We start from the raw sequence: 16,604 nt of genomic DNA, 5'->3' as shown, positions 1-16,604 counted from the left end.
GCCTTCTGGGATGTAGTAGAGCAGGGGTGGCCAATCCTGGTCCTCAAGGGCCACCATCCTGCATGTTTTACTTGTTTCTCTGCTCCAACACACCTGATTTGAAGCAATGGGTGATTAACAGGCTTCTGCAGAACAAGAAGAGGACATTTAACCACTGAATCAGGTGTGTTGGAGCAGGGAAACAAGTAACACATGCAGGATAGTGCCCCTCGAGGACCAGGATTGGAGACCCCTGCAGTAGAGTAAACAGACTGTGAACATACTGAACTTGCCAAACGCATCATTGGTTTAATATGGTAAACATTAGCCTGATCCGTCTTCTTCAAAAAGCATAAAGCGGCAAATTTATTTGACGTTTTGCTCGCGCAGTTTTGCCTGAAAATGACTCAAATACCAGTGACAGGAGAAAATCCTCCATGTTGTTGAGCAACTCAGAATGCAGCACCGTCTTCCGTCGGTACTCCCTCCCAGACACATCTGACCGCCCCAAGGCAGGCTGAATGTTCTCACGTTTGTAGTGACACCTTATGGTTCATTCGGAGATCACTTGCAGTTTTTTCTCTGTGTGAAAAGAAACCAAACCACAGGGAAAAAAAAGCCACGAGTTAACAAACACATCAACTGATTTAGACCAGAGTAAATGAGGTATAGGTGTGAAAACGCCCTAAATCATAAAAGCCCCCTGGGAACAAACTTTGCCCACCTCTGTGCAACTATTGGACACAAAGTCTTAAAAAAAAGGTCTAAATGTGATCAAACCAGGACAACAGACACATAATGGCAACAGATTTTTTTTACAGATTTGTGAGCAAAATATCCGGCAGTGAAAAAAAAAAAAAAAAGAGAGTAATGATAAATGTTAGATGCTTTCCGTGATAAAAACAATATCCAGACAAGTGTAGAGCATTCTCTGAGAGGGAGGCAAGAAAATCCTTCACATGAGGAACTAAAGGGGATGCATCTCATGGTGCTAATTATCCATAAAGCTCAGTAAGAGGAAAGCCAAGTAAGATTACTTGAAATCATTCACAGATAACTCACAAATGAGTTTTTACTGAAATGATACAGGAAATTTACTGTGGATGTAACACAAGGCTGAAACAACCAAGTGAACTTTGAATTCTACACTGGTTTACATTTTGCTTAGACTTACCCTTAAGCAGCAAAAAAATCAATTAACCTTGAATGTCTTGAAAGATTCAAAGGTAGCCGACTTCTTCATGTGCACAACTGGGCAATCGCCACGTAAGCGATGCAATTTACTGTCAGGGAGCATCATCGGCATCAAAGTCTTACAGGCTCTTACAGCAGATGGTTAACTGTTTACATGGGTTATGGCAGCATGGCATCAGTGTTACTTTCCATTTTAAATACAGGTCTCAACGTGCAAGAAAAAAAAAACACTTCACAACTTTCCTGCCTCTGAAGAAACATGCAAAATCAAGTTTTTTTTTTCTCCTGAATCAGGCTGCCCGACCATCTCTTTGAAGTCAGAAAATTGATTCTTGAGCTGTCAAAACATAACTCAGCTTTAAAGCAAATTCTGCAATCCTGAGCTGACCAATCCTCTGCCACCAAAATAAATCATGTAAGAGATATATATATATATATATATATATATATATATATATATATATATATATATATATATATATCTTACATGATTATGATATATATATTTGTACAATAATGCTGAAATTTGAATATCTTATTTGAAGACAGAAACAAATGTAAGATTAGATTCATATTTTGATGGTGTGTTCAGTTTGTTGCGTGTAGGTTACTGGTGCACAGGAACTACTTTCTGAGCCTCAGACGGCAGAGGGATATGAACAGTGGAAGGAACCTTAAAGTAGCTGTTTTAGTGAATAAACAGGTGGGTTTATCTGGGGAAATGTATCTGAAGGAAAACAATAAAGTGATTCAGATTCTGTACCCAAGCTTGCTGTTTCTTATACCCACAACATGCATTCAATAAAATAAGCAACCCTGAACTCCGCCTGAAGTGGTATTTCGCTTTTATCTAAATAACATTCGGGTTGAATGTTATTTAGATAATTAATTATCCAACAACTAGTTAATTTACCAAAAAGTCTTTAACTGTGTTTATTCCTCTCATCATGGACAACAAGTCCTGTGAATTTGGAGACATTTGTTCTTTTTTTGCAAAAGTTACTGGGAGGGAACCAAATATTTCAGCCGTCTGAAATTATTGGTTCCCCCTCTAAAACACAGGACAAAAATAATTTACCAACAACTCCTTACCTGTGTTTATTCCTCTGTATTATGATATTATTAGCACATTTTATTTTTAAAAGAATGATGGTTTTTGTTTTTTTAATGAGAAATATTTGCCCCTCTAAACAATTCTGTTAATAGATAAGTCATTATTTACGGAGACGCAGGGGGAACCGTATCTGATGGAGGAACGGGGCTCGACGTAACAGCAGCAACTCGAGCACATTGCTGCCCCCTATATGTCAAGAGGACAAATAACACCTTTTCTGTTCAAATTGCCAACCCGCCACAGTGGCGTGTGTGCTGATCAAATTCATCCGCCACTTCAAATATTTACCCGCATTTGGCCGGTGGCGGGTGCTAATTTCCACCCCTGATTGGTACCCTTGTAGTTTGTACCTTGGAACAAATGACCAAATACAAAAAAAGGACCAATAGTTAAACTTGCTGTTAGAATCATGCAGTTAGAGCCTAAAACTGACTATTAGTGTGCCTTTTAATAGCCACTCTCAAAATATGTGGCATTTGTCATTTTATTGTTCCCCCACAGATCCTGAAAAGCGAACCAATAACTACTGTGTCAAAATAATATTTTATTAATCATACAAAGATAGTGGAGAAAAATAATTTTAAAACTGTTTCAGTGTGTTGGACTACATAAAGAAAAAAAATGCACTTGAAAAATATGCTTACAACTTTTGTTTCTCCTTAACCAAAAGCCATTTTGTGAACTATAAATTCAATATGAAGGCAAAATGTAAAACCTTGAAAAAATACATTCCACAAATGGCTGGAGCTCTGATACTGTACTCAAACATTTTCCTCATCGGTACATATGTGAACGTTTTAGTACTAGTGAACATAAATGCACCTTTAAAACAAATGTATACACTTAATATTAACATAAGTAACAAAAATGTTTTACTTAATAGCAAGGTCATGGATTTATTTTCATGTAGTTCGCCAAAAGAAAATAAAAAATATGATTATTGTGAAATATTTGACTTAATAAACAAAGGGACTTTATTTGAAGGGGTTTCTGTGGTTCTGCAGGTGCACAGGTGAGGCTCATTAACTCATTAGTGTTTGGAACAGGACGGAAGAGACAACAACAACAAGAAGATCGCGTCGAATAAACTTATGATGCATGAAGACATAAACGGCTAAAGTTCAGATTCTCAGATCGGGCTTTTAAAACAAATTAAAGTTTAAACAACGCAGTTTATTGGAACCATCGTCAGCTGCCAGCGTCAAACGAAGGAAAACCCGGATGTTTTCACAAAGGGAGCTGGGTCGTCTACAGAACTGTAAGTACTTATATTAATATTAATATTATATTCCAGCTAATGCTACCTTAAATTTGTGTCTGTCCTTTTAGACGATATTTACCGAAGTTATTTTAAAACTGGCTGCTTGAAGGACGGCATATATTTTGCGCATGCGCAGTGTGGTTTTCTTGCTGACGTGGTGAAAACGCACATCTTGTTGCTCATCTAACTGGTGTTTTTTATGGTTCGTTTTGCTCTCAGCATCTGTTTTTTTTAAAGTAATTAGAACATAACTTGGTATTAACTGTTTTATTTGATCCTTGATGGATTAAAAGGCTGCATGTTGATTTCTGTGAGGTTTTATAATATTATTATTCCAATCATTTGTCAGGTTCTGCTGTTACATGTATTTACTCTTGTAGGTGAATTAGAAGAAAAAACAATGCTGGATGCAATTTGATGTCCTTGTTTAAGCAGTGTTTGCATTTGTTTTTGTTAACTAGCTTTGAGGTATTGATGCTACTGCAATCCTGTTGTACAAATTGTATTTTAATGTAAGTTGAGAGCTGTGACAGTATAAAAATACCCCCAATGACTAACCTCTATGATCAAGTTTTTGATAAGTTGTCTTGATTCGAACCTTCAAGCCTTTGGGTTGTTTGGTTGTTGGAGTTGTCATAAGCTGGTTGTGAGGAAGTGAAACGCATGACATAGTGGTTTAAGGTAAAAAGCTAATTTCAGCTTCTTTACCGCTCTGCAGGGGTTCTACATTAAGACTTTTCTTGCATTTAAAAATGGAGAATTTAGTAATTAGAAATGTCTGTCTTTACTACTCTTTCAGCCCTTCCTTACTTTTCTTGTAATAATAAAAAAGCACATGTGGCTTTGTATCGATGGGAGGAAGCCAGTGACCAGAAGCAACAATTTCAACCTGCAACTTTGTCTGTGTTTCCAATCCAGCTTTCAAAGCCTTTTCTAGATGACACCTCTTCATGCAAACAGTTTGTTGGGAGGCGTCGATCTCAGTTTTATCATTTTTCACCAGCGCTTTGCTTTGACTGAACCTCCCAGACACACAGTGACTTCAGTGTATGTGTGTGTGTACACATATCCAACTTAATGCTTCTCAAACATGTCTGTGCTGTTAAGATGCAGAGTGCCTCTTCGTCGTGTCAGAGTAGCAGAGGAGGTCGTCTTTCATTAGCAGGAATGCTGTGACATCTTGAGAATGCTGCTTATATCTTAATCGCCTATGTGCGACAGCAGCAGCGTCTGTTTTTATGCCTCTTTATGCATTATTTACATTTGTGTGGGAAACTAAACCTCCTTCAACCTATGTACTTGTCAGCCAGCCAGCTCTCAGTCAGTACGCCTCACTGGAACAGAATATTTCTGCAGAATATCTTGTTAGTTTTCCATGTAGGAATTTGCTTCTTTAGAAATAAACTGATTTGCCTCTTGAAATATTACAAGGACTCTGCGTAGGCATACATTTAACATGTGAATTTGCAAACATTTTTACAGCAAAGACTTTTCTTTTAATTGGCTTATTTACAAATAGCTGTATTTTCTATACCTGAACATGTGAACAGGTAGAGTGAATACTTAATTAGTCAAACAGGCTTTCATTAATAATCAATCATTCATTAATCATAATAAAAAAATGTGACTTTGTTAAACATATTAACATTTTTAAACATCAAAATGTTAAAAAGCAAATGGATTCATATGTGTATTTTTATTTTTATTCCTTTTAATGGCTCTAACTTCAGGCTAGAAAGTAGGAAAGTAGAAAAAGTAGAAACAACAGAAGGCAAATGATTTCACATCTTTGTTAGCAGGAGCTGTCATCCAAACTTTGAAAATATCAGCATATTGAATATTTTTATAAACTCTATATAACACTTGTCTGTAATTTATTGGGGCTTTTCCATTAGATCATAGTATGTAATTTACTTTATGGAAGTGGACAGTGGCAGCTCATAGATTGGTGGAGTTGGTTGTAACTTTTAGAACAAGTAGAGGTTTGTTGAATCAGTTTGATAACTTATTGAATATATACATAAATGTTTTCAACTTTCTTGCACTTTAATCAACTAATAATCTTAGTTCAGCTTCCCCCCCCTTGGATTAACTAAAGTTTTTTGAACTTTAAGAAGAATTTTGAATTAAACTGAGACTCCATGCTGGTGCAGTGTCTGACCACCAGGGGGAGCTAAAAACCATGAAGTTAACCATTTTCATATAAAATCTAGAGTTCAGCTATCATGTAACCCAGTTAGTGACTGAAATGTATTTACAAGTTAGTTATCTTCAAGTTATTATAGATTTTTAGGGCTTTTTGAACAGTGGGAGTTATAAGAAGTAGGCCAGAAGGAGAAGGTGGATGGATTGAATTTGTTTAGCAAAAGACAGAAAACTATTTTGTTAGTATTTTTGAAACATATAGGCGACGCAAAATTGGTTTTTACATTTTTTTTAACTTCTTGTACTGTCTTAAATATATTAAAATACAATAGATAACTTTGAAATTAGATTTTAGTTCATTTTAACATAGATTTGCCTCCATACTGTATATACTCAAGAGCCACACAGGACAGTACCAGCAGCTGGGAACATCTGTATATAATGACTTCATGAAACAATGGGGGGTGACATTCATTGATATTGTTGTTTTTATTTTTTAAGTAACAGTTAATGATGGTCATATGTACCTGTTTCTTCTCTCACTGTAGTGTGCTTGGGTTCATTCTTGTGACACTTTTGAGGGGCAAGTGAAGGTGAGCGAGCGCCTCTCCATGTTCTATTTAATCGGGATCAGTTTCTATGCCTGAGGCTAAGGCTGCACACATGCCGCATGCTCACACACCATGCGTACTCATCAATTAACCTTGGACGTCTTGAGCTATTTGTAGTCAATTTAGTGCAATTTTTCTTCTGCAGTAGAAAAACCTGTTTACTGTTTTAAATAAATGTTTCTTGTTTCTAATTGGCTTGACTTCTTTTCTAGATCTAACTTGTTTTTGTGTCACCCTTTCTCTATCCTAATCTCTTCGGTGTCAGTTAAATATGGTGTTGGAGATTTTATGAGCAAATTTTTACAAGCGGTGACAGATGGTTTACTGGAACATCATTTATTGAGGAGAGTTTTTGGCTCATGTTGGCAAAAATTAGTGGTTCATCAAGCCACTTAAATTAAATAAAAATGCAGGGATGCTGTCTTTATATTTATAAAAAAAACTTCTCCAAATTTGCTAATTGGTTCCTGTCATTCATTTGACATATTCTGTTATTCCTGTTACACATAGAGAAATTTGCTTCTGTTATATGGATTCTGTTTTCCGTAAGGGGAAAGAACTCGGTCTTAGAAAATTGCACTTTTAATTGATCTAGAACACTCGTTCAGTCATGGTTAGCTGCACCTTTTGACTCTGGCAACTTGGCATTTGTGGCAAAGTTAAACAAGAATATATATATATATATATATATATATATATAATAGTCTGCAGTGGAAATAATCAAATGCATTTTATTCTGAAATAAAATTTGTGACATGTCACAGGAAGAAAAGCAAAGGTGTGAATAATGAAATTAATGGCGGGTAGCCTCTTGCCTGATGGGTCACAGTCACACTCGGGGCTTTACCACTTTATTAGCATGAAGCCATCATTATTAATACTTGTTCTCTCCATGATGAGTCACAGCGACCCCTTCTTGACCCTGGAAATTTGGAAATGACATATAAAAATTCTCCACAGTTAAAAGAGAAGTCATGTAATCTAACTGAATGGTTTTATAAAGTTTCATCATCTTAACTAAATATGAAATTGCAGTCATGTAGTAAGATTTTTTTTTTAAATTATTGCATGATCATATAAAGAATGACTTGGTTGTTAATGATGTCTAGAAATAAAAGTAGTTTGATCACAAAATGGCTGAATTTAGCAGATCTTGAGCTATATTTTAGTGTGGTAGTAGCTGAGAGTCATTCACAACATGCACTGTAACTGCTAATAGATCATTGGAGATATCTGACACTGCAAATAATGTTATTGGAATGCTAGGCTTTTAATTATTTCTAAGAGCTTAGAGGCTGTCTAATTAAAATTCATTACATTACATTTAATGTCGTCATTCTTTGGAGCTTTTGTGTTTTTTAGGTCTTCCATCAGAGCTGTGTTTTAAATGTTTATGAAAGCTTGAATTATGGTAATGTCTCTGTATTTCCGCGTCCTTTCCTCTGCTCGTGTTTCCTGGTCCTGATAAAATTGAGCGTTCATTAGTTGCTAAATTACCCAGAATTTAGTAGGAGACCGGTCCTGCTGTAAAGTGACACCTGGTCTGCACGTCAAATAACTTCACTGCTGCTTCCTTAAAGCTTATTCTGTATTTTTACCTGTGTGTTGACCCATAAGCACTTTGGAAACTGACTCTGCTCAAGGGAACTTCAGCAGTAGTTAAAGTTTTTACAGTCCCTGTTTGGGGATTTAGTCTGTTTGGACTTCAGTCCTGTGATCTTGGAGCACCCATTCAAGTCTCCTTCACTTGCTCTTTTTGTTGTATTTTTTTTTCCTTGCTCATAAATCTGACTTCACTGAACTGTGAGATCAAAACAAGACCCTCCTACACCTTTTTATTGTTTGATTTGTCAGGCAGAAACTGACCTTGGCCCCCAGGGGTATTAAGCCTGGGCTCTTAAGGATTTAAATTAATTGCGTATGACCTAGATCAGATTAATGGCGTCAGCTGAGGTTTCTTTAAAGGCTGTGTTCAGGCACTCTGCTGATTCATATCTTTACTGTAGCATGAATATATGCAGTCAAAGTCTGCAGACTTAACTTTTTTTTTTTTTAAATATAACACTGTGTCACAAAAGACAGCACAGGTGGCAGTAATGTCTTTGTGTACATGAACTCTGTTTTCTACTGGTTTTAGGTGACATTTCCCCCCCCAAAAAATCAATATTTTGTTTGTGTGTGACATTTGTAAGAAGTTTATAATTTGCTACGGCTGCAGATTTAATGGTTTTGTTCAGAGTATACCAGAGAAGGTTGAACCAGTGATCCGAACTCTCCACATGACAAGTGCTGATTACACCCATGTATGTTTCTGCTGGCTTCCAAGAAATCTTTTTAAGCTTTAAAGACAGAGCCATAAAGAAAATAGCAGAGAGCTCGTGTTCGGGCAGCAGAAAAGGAAATTATCCCATGACCTTGAGTTGGATAGGTTGGGCTTTGTGAGGTTTGTGGTGTATACAAGGGGGACCTGACAGTCTAGTTACAAATGAATCAGAGGTAGTTACCACGATGAAGGTCCTGATGGGAAAGTGGAGAGAACTCTTTATGAACCTAGATTGAAAATTATATATAGTGATATTGTGAGAGAAGTGGGTATTTGGTCTGGTGACATGATTATTTGTTAACTTTTTAGTAGACATTTTGATCATTCTGGATGACAAAATGTTAGAACAGTTTAACCCTGGGGATTATTGAAGTATATTTGAACTGAAAAACAGACCCACTTGGCAACAAGTAATACTTTCATTACTGCTTACTGGTGAGTTTGGACCTAAATGTCTTACGTTAATAACACTGACCAAAATGTTGTTGATGTGTTAAGGAGTAATTTGACTAGGCTGTCTAGTGGGCACCATTTTCCAACTTGTGAGCTGTATTTATCAATATTTTTGAAGCTATAATCAAGGCATTTTATGATTTCACAGCATTAAAGTTGGATGACAGAAAGCAAATTGAACAAATAGCACCATTGTGGGTAATTTGAGAACATTATTTAATCACATACTGAATATCTTTCAGGACTGAAAATGTGTGAAACAGAATTTTTTGGGAGCCTCGTGAAATAACAGAACATTCAAAGTTTAATTGTAGAAGAGACTTTGCTGTTTTTTTCTTCAGCCACTTCCTGTCTGCAATAATTCTTCGCTTTTTCTGGGATTTGCTCCAGATTTGACAATAGGTCAGAGTGTGAGTTTTTTTTCCCCACTCCACATTAATGAAGTAATTAAATAGGTTTTGAATAATTCAAATTTATTACTTCTTTCTAGAGCCATCAGTGTAAGTACTTCACAAATATCTCTTGGGGTAATTTGATTGCCAGTGTGTGCATCTTCGAACAGAGAAAACACACAGCAGGGTTTCAACTTCCCAGACTTTCCCCTAATCCAATTTTAACTGTCAGTTTATAAATTGTGCCAGGCACAAAGGACTGCCAGGAATTCTTACTCGGAGGAGGAAGAGGAGGAGGAGGAGGCCCTTTGCAACTTGGACATGTGTGTGTTTGTGCCTGGAATGCAGCAGAGGCTTGTGTTTGTAAAACTGTACGACTGTGTATACAATATTCATGAAAACATGTTGCACTGAGGTGATACTTGACCTCCTTTGGAAAAAATCCACATCAGAAATTAGATTCGTGGAAGTGCCGTCGGTCCGATTTGCTGTGGCTTTGAGTAACGACTTCATGGTTTGTGCAGATGATCTGGTCAGAATGAGCTGCTCCAAGTTCTGCCCATTAGGAGAAGCTGAGAGTTTTAAAAGACAGAGCAAGTGATTGGAAAGTAGACTTCATTGTATGATAATAAATGGGAACCCCATTTCTTCCCCTCCCATACCACACATCCTTACCCCTGTTTGCATGTTTACAACAATTGTGTAAGGGTGTCCCAGTCCTGTGTGATGTAGATGGAAGGAGGAACGGTAGGGTTTATAATCTGAGACCAAGCACTGTGAAAACAAATGTATAATGTATGTAAAATGATGGTGGTGGTGTATAATCTTCTTGCAGGGTGTATATTTTATAGTGTAGCATTTTCACCTCTCTTTAATTCTAATTGAGGACCAAGAAGAAACTCTGTGAAATTTTTTTAACCTTTAGAAAAATTGTGATGCAGCCAAAAAAAAAAAAAAAAGATTTGGTGGGGTTTTTAAGAAGTTCTGGACAAAAGTTGCTCTGTTACTGACTCTTAGTACTAAGAGAAGGTTCCTTTCTCCCTCCTTGAAACCTTTAAAAAAATCAAAGCTCTGACTTCTGTGACACAATGTTCACTCAAACCCACACACACCATCGGCACAGTACCAAAGTTCTCCCTTCCCCGCAGTGCCCACACGCCTTGTATAACCAGCCTTATTGGAGCATGCCTGTCATTGCCAAAGTGGGGGGGCCATGGCAGGCCAAGATCAAACGGCCGTCCGTATGACAGAGACAGAGGGAGGTCCAGCTCAAGTACAGAGAGCTAGTTCACTGTGCAGTTGTGGAAAATTACTTTTGAAACAGTTCTGAAAAAGTAAACTTAAAATTTAGTTGTCTTCAGTGAAACTTTCTGCAAATTTTAATTTTTTGACATCAAGATTAGAAGTTTGAATCTGCCTTTTTAAAAGGACAACATGATTAATCATTAAACTAAGGTGGGAAGCTAAACATTAAACTGCAAAAATGTAGTTTTAAAACTCTGATCTTGGTTTGGGTTCTGTGCTGTGAAGGCTGTTCACTGAAGATGTTTCAATACTCTCTAAAGAACAGTTGTTCACATTACAGGTGGACATTTACACACACGTTACAGCTGCTTCTGCTAAGCAGCGTGAATCCAAAGCTTCTCCAAAATCGAAACACTAGATCAGATTATTTTGAACTATCCGGAGAAAATGCCAAACTTTTTGTCTATTTGGGACAAAATAACCAGAGGAAATTAGATAATGGGAGGTTTGCTTTGCAGAATGGATGTGGTAAATGATGTGAAACCCATTACCTCTTGTTATTTAATGTAGGTCATTTTGGAATTAAGTCTGCACGCCTGTAGGAACTTTCCTGGGGTGTAGCCAAATAGCTGGAGGTACAGTTGCAGGGATGGTTTCACGTAGCTGCTGAAAGATGTTTGCTCTGGTGATTCAGGTTGGTTTTGAAGGATGCTCATATATATAATATGAAATGGTATAATTGTCAGTTAAAGAACAAGAACCCACTGGAAATTTTATTTCATTTTATTTGGGGATTGCAAAACTGTTAAGCTTGGAGATTTATCTATGAATCAGTTGTGAAACATTTACTGTTATAATCAAAACTACAGCAACAGTTTCTTTATCTAACTGCACCAACACATAATTAAGCACAGCTAAATGAAATGAACACTGCTTTGCACAAACTGACCAATTTTAGTCTCACTTTCTATCAAGAAACACAGTTTTGGGTGTACTACCTTACTTCACAGTGTAATCATTTGACAATGATTTGCCTTGACTTGCAAATAATGCACAACTTAACAGAACATAACAAAATAGTCATTAGCCTTTAGGTATTTCCAACTGAAAAGGTTCAGGTTTGGTGGGTTGGAGAGCTTTAAGTCGAATAACATCTGCACAGAAGACCAAGACAAGACCTTGACAGGACTTCTGGAACAATTGAGACTGGCACAATGTCCTCATGCCCCTAGTTAAAGGCTGGAGGAGCACCTGCAAATGATGTCCAAAACACAAGGATGGAAGACTTGGTTTCCTCCCTCGGACTGGAACGCCCTTTTCAGCAGCATGAAAGTACCAATTTTTGAAAGTCTGGATCCTTGGTTGTCAGATCTGACTATGAGTGTTGAGCTAATCCAACTTACTTTTGAGCACCACTAGGTCTGTCTTTTTTTTTTTTTTTTCTCACTATGTCTGTTCACTTGACGACACAGATGTTCGTTGCAACAGTTTTAAATAATGATGGACCTGAGACGAGTAGAGATAAGAATTAAATTGAGAACGTGAGAAAGCTTCATCACCTTACTGCTGCTAAAGCTGTCACTTTGTTTTCAGCCCGAGAGGTGAGCACAGCTGTTCACCTTGCACACCTGCTGGCATCACACTCAGGTGTGGAGGTGAGAGGCAGGGCTGAGAGAGCAGGCCAAAGAAACGGGGGACAGAAAAATTGAGTGAGGGATCAATGGATTGGAAAATACAGAGAGAGGTCAACTAGAAATAAAATGGAGTATGAGGTATACAATGCTGTACAAAAGTAAAGTTCTTTCAAAGTTTCCCTTTAGACTTTAGCTGCTTATTTTACTCTTGTAAGATGCATCATCCTTCAGTTGATTGTTTCCCTTTAGGCCAAGTTTTCAGCTAATAACTCTTTTTGGCACAAAAAAAATCTGTTTTATGTGTCAGAATGTGTTGGTATATTTTTAAAGATTAAACTAAAGAAGTGGGAACAAATAGTTACCATTAGCCTGCCACAAAATTTTCCTACAGATTTAATTTTAAAATAATTTTGCTCAGTTTTCTGTTTATATGACACGTCACTGTTTCTTACATTGATTTTTTTAAGAGCCTGAGTAATTCACGAGTTAAAGGAGTCTATAAATGATCAAAAACATTTATTTGAAAATTAATTAAATACTGAACAGAAAAATGTTGGGAGGGGTGGAAAAAGCAGCCAGTTTAAAAAAAAAAACCTTGAAAGACCTTTAGAAAACCTGAAGAAATGCTCCTCAAAGTAGACAGTGTTTTAAAAATTACACCTCGGCTACATTGGGCAGTAAAAAAATTGGAATAAAATGCACATTTTACAGGACTTTTTTAAATTAAAATAACAAAGACTAATATATAAACAACTAGTAAAGAACAGTACAAGGAATGTTACATTACATGGAAAATCTGAGCTGTCTTACTTTGACTTTAGCTTTGTCAGCTGCCTGCCAAGTCCTCACTGCTCTTACTGTACTGCATGGGTCTGTCCTTTTGATTTTTAAAAATGATTTTCTTTCATCAGTCACTGTCACCACCTCTGTCTCTCTAGCTTAAACGCATTAAACTCACCCACACTCTGAAGTCACAGGGATCCTTTCCCTGGTTTTCTTCCCTCCTATTCATCTTGGTGACATTTTTCCACTGACACCAAACGAAAAGACACACCTGAGACCTCCACTCCATTGTCACACTCATACTTCATCTCTGTGGGGCTTTAAGGGCACATTTCTTTGTTACTGTGGGCTTTGCAGAGGAAGAGGGCGACATGGAGACTAAAGGTGAAGTGTGGAGGCTAGCTCATTAAACACAACAGGAAAATGAGGTACCAGCCTGCCTAGAGGTTCACGAGGTAACTTACTTCAGGCAAAAACTAAAATATAAACTGTAACTAATAAACCAGAACGGATCATAAGGGATTTAATTGGAAAATGGCACATCATTTTTTTCTTCTTCTTCTCTCCTGTGCTTGTGAGTTTTAACATTCGTTAAAAAGTATGCATAGTAAATGTTGTTCTAAAAGGTCTTTGGATGTGAGCTTGAATAGTTAAGTCTGTTGAACTGGGAACCTGTTCAAGGTAGGTCAGGAGCGTGATATTTAAATGACAGATATTGTCTCATTTCATGAATGATTTATGCAAGAATCCATGTTCTGGTGACAAAAGTGGATATTTTAGTTAATAATAATATTTTAAAAAGTCCTTGGTTTCTTCCTGACATTGTTTCTTGAGCGGGAACTGAACACAAAGAAGGGGAAATTTATCAAAAGCCAAAGTGGCGTTAAGACAAGTTTCGTGAACTTCCACAAAGTAAAAGCAGGATTATTCTGATGTTGAGCCCAAAGCAGACTTTCATTTTGGGATCCTCTTTCAGTTCGACGCACCGCCCACCTGTATTGAGACTTCTTCATCATTTGTGCATTTAACACAACTAGTTTATTACAGTGATCTGACAATTAATTCTTTAAATTGACTGAATGCCCTTTTTTAAATACAAAAACACTAGTTATTTCACATTACCTTCTAAAGCACTTAGAATAAAGTGTCGATTTGTGCAGAGGGAGTCAATAAAGTGACAACAGTGGGAGGTAAAGTTGAATCAATTTTCAGCTTGAAAAACCTGTAAAATATCCAACAGTCAGTAAATAAAGGGCATCCTTTGTTTTTTCACAGGATTTAATAGTAAAGTTGGACTAATATTTTGATATATCAGTTCAGATTTATCAGTAACTGCAGACTTGCTGTATCATATCTCATGCATCGAGTTGTAAAGTAGTTGGTTAATCCAGGTTGTTCTCCATCTTCTGTCTGCTGTATGATGGGATGGGCTTCAGTCTCTCATGATCCTGCATATAACAATTCTTTATAAATGGTTATACCTCATTTAAGGTCAGCGGCACTGCTGTTGATTTATGTTGACTGTTTTTTTTTCTGTAATGTAGTTTAAAGACTATTACTAATTTTGTGGTTTAACACAAATTTGTCAATTAGATTAATTCAGTCAAACAGACTGATTTTCATGTATTTTGATTTGTAGTTTTGTCCTGGGACTTGTCAGCTGTTCCTTGTGACAAGGGGAATGCCCGAGGCAGGGAAAGCAGAAGCAAAGAAACCCACCCAGGGTTTAAAACAAAGCATCCATCGGTAAAAACAAAGAGGACACCATGTTCTGCTCTGTATGAGATTCACAAGTTTGATTTGTAGCAAATGCACTGGGTTTTTTTTTTTGGCCGAGCCTGATTAATCTGTCCTGCTTGAACCGATTTTCTTTTGAGCCTTGTAACAGCAGTATTATCAAATATCCTTTTTTGCTTTTCTATGAAAATCCTTCTTTTCTCCTCGTTCTGCTTACCAATATCCAGACACTTGTTGCAAAACTGCATCCTCGCCCGGTTTTCTTCTTTGTCTTAGTCAAAAGAGGAGGATAGAATTTAATGGTTTTATTCGTATTTAATTGGTTCTTTCTAGGCATAAAAGAGCAGTGGCTTGATATCAAAGTTTTTCAAAAATCACTTGGCTCCCTTTCTGCATCAGAGTGACAGCAGCCACCCTTTGGAGAAATCTCATCTTGTTTTCTTTTCTGTAAAATGGTTCTTCCTGCCAAAAGCTTGTGACCATATGTGAAGGGGTTCAGCAATGACTGACCAATGAATGTTATGATTGATTTACTGTTTTAATCATGACTTCGATTATGACTGTGCTCATTATTTATTTTTATTTTTTTTCCCACAAGCATATTACTCAAAACTTCACCCAGTTGGGGGTGGGTGTATATGTGTGTGCATGCATATATATATATATATATATATTTTAATGACTTCATACTAAATCTTAAGGTTTTAGCAGCTTAGTTAAACCTGTAGTCAGTCCCCTATCACATCTGCCTATTGACTAATAAATAAAAAAAAAGGTTCAGGAGTCGAGTCTGCTTCTCTCCATTAGGTGTGCATCAAAAGCACTTCCATTGCATGCCAGAGCAAATAAGACACCATCTGGTGCTTAGAAACTGAACGCCTGAAGCCTTGTCAGGGAGTCTGCATCCAGTCGAACTCCACAACAAAACAAATTCCTGGTGACAGCATGACACGGGCTGAAAACATGGAGGCCCATGACACGTCACTCCTGTCCTCACTGTTAATTAGCACTGGATGTAGCAGAGCTACAGGAGTAGAGGCTTGACAAAGAGTGTGAGCACCTGCACTTTATTTTGTCTGAGGTAAGAAGTGTTCAGCGTGAACGAGCATCCTGCCTGACATTTTTGTTAAAGGTCAATGCAATATCCAGGAAATCAAAGTCATAATCTATTTTTAAAACTGTACACATTTATTGATTTATTCTAATAGTACAGATGTTGAAGCATTCAATGTCCAGAAAACCAAAGCTATTCTTGACTCCTGTTATATGTACGCTGTTGGTGAAGAAGATACTCAGTGGAAATTGCATTTTTACCATAAAGCTCAGCCTGTTTCCTCCTAGATAGATTTAACAATGAATGTGTCCACTTACTACAAAATATGCCTAAATTCTTTAGTCACAGCAGCTATTGTAGTGATTTTGGCAGTATACAAAGTAGATTTATTTTTTATTAAGTGCTATAACTATAACAATACTGTTGATTGCATTTAACTAGGCTGTATTTATATTAAAAAAGGAAAAGTCGCTACTTTCCTTTGTCGATTTAATCTCTCACACAAGCAGCTTTGATGCATATCTGATTTTTTGTATATGGATCATTTAAACATACATAAATTGGAGTAAAGCATGCACCAAAAAAATTAGTTTTAAATTAAATCTTGTTTTTTTTGCAGTTCTCCTTGCCAACGCAGTTTAAGTTCCTTCCACACCTCCTTTTCTAAAACATCCATGTG

General features: G+C 37.0%; 1 long non-coding RNA gene across 1 annotated transcript in view; it reads left to right on the top strand.

Moving 5' to 3' along the window:
- The first annotated feature begins 3,313 nt into the window (after positions 1-3,313).
- LOC112450631 overlaps positions 3,314-16,604 on the top strand; it is an 86,279-nt gene continuing 72,988 nt past the window's right edge. The window contains exon 1 of the long non-coding RNA XR_003039305.2: positions 3,314-3,545. This is a non-coding gene — a long non-coding RNA (uncharacterized LOC112450631). The remainder of the gene's footprint in view (positions 3,546-16,604) is intronic.

The sequence above is a fragment of the Kryptolebias marmoratus genome, linkage group LG13, assembly GCF_001649575.2.
Source record: "Kryptolebias marmoratus isolate JLee-2015 linkage group LG13, ASM164957v2, whole genome shotgun sequence".
Classification (NCBI taxonomy): domain Eukaryota; kingdom Metazoa; phylum Chordata; class Actinopteri; order Cyprinodontiformes; family Rivulidae; genus Kryptolebias; species Kryptolebias marmoratus.
This window is presented reverse-complemented; position numbering and strand designations above follow the sequence as displayed.